This window comes from Camelina sativa, unplaced genomic scaffold (genome assembly GCF_000633955.1).
Source record: "Camelina sativa cultivar DH55 unplaced genomic scaffold, Cs unpScaffold07240, whole genome shotgun sequence".
Classification (NCBI taxonomy): Eukaryota; Viridiplantae; Streptophyta; class Magnoliopsida; order Brassicales; family Brassicaceae; genus Camelina; species Camelina sativa.
The window spans coordinates 1-470 of record NW_010928312.1 but is presented as its reverse complement, the minus strand read 5'-3'; the positions used below and the strand labels follow the sequence as shown (position 1 = coordinate 470).

Below are 470 nucleotides of genomic sequence, written 5' to 3'. Positions count from 1 at the left end.
GCCGGTGGCAAAAACCAGTCCTGTAAACAATACACGCCGTGTGGATGCGTGTCAATGTGTGGAAAGGATTGCCCTTGTCTAACTAATGAAACTTGCTGCGAGAAATATTGCGGGTATGTAAACAAATCCAAGTCAAATGAAGTAATAGAGGATCTTCTTATACTAGTCCCTTGATTTTAATTCAGGTGCTCAAAAAGCTGCAAGAATCGTTTCCGAGGATGTCATTGTGCCAAGAGTCAATGCAGAAGCAGGCAGTGTCCCTGCTTTGCTGCTGGCAGAGAATGCGATCCAGATGTTTGCAGAAATTGCTGGGTTAGGTAATCAGTTTAAATCCAGATCTCTTGATGTGAAATATAAATCGAATATCTACTATTTGATGAGTAATTTAAAAAGACTTTCTTATTTACTCTCAGTTGTGGAGATGGTTCTCTTGGTGAGGCACCAAGACGCGGAGAAGGGCAATGCGGAAA

The 470-nt window shown here is 41.9% G+C and overlaps 1 long non-coding RNA gene across 1 annotated transcript; it reads left to right on the top strand.

The window, feature by feature from the left end:
- The first annotated feature begins 6 nt into the window (after window positions 1-6).
- On the top strand, window positions 7-470 carry LOC104774955. Its single transcript, XR_765611.1, has 3 exons — window positions 7-113; window positions 186-317; window positions 414-470. It is a non-coding gene; the product is annotated as an uncharacterized LOC104774955 (long non-coding RNA).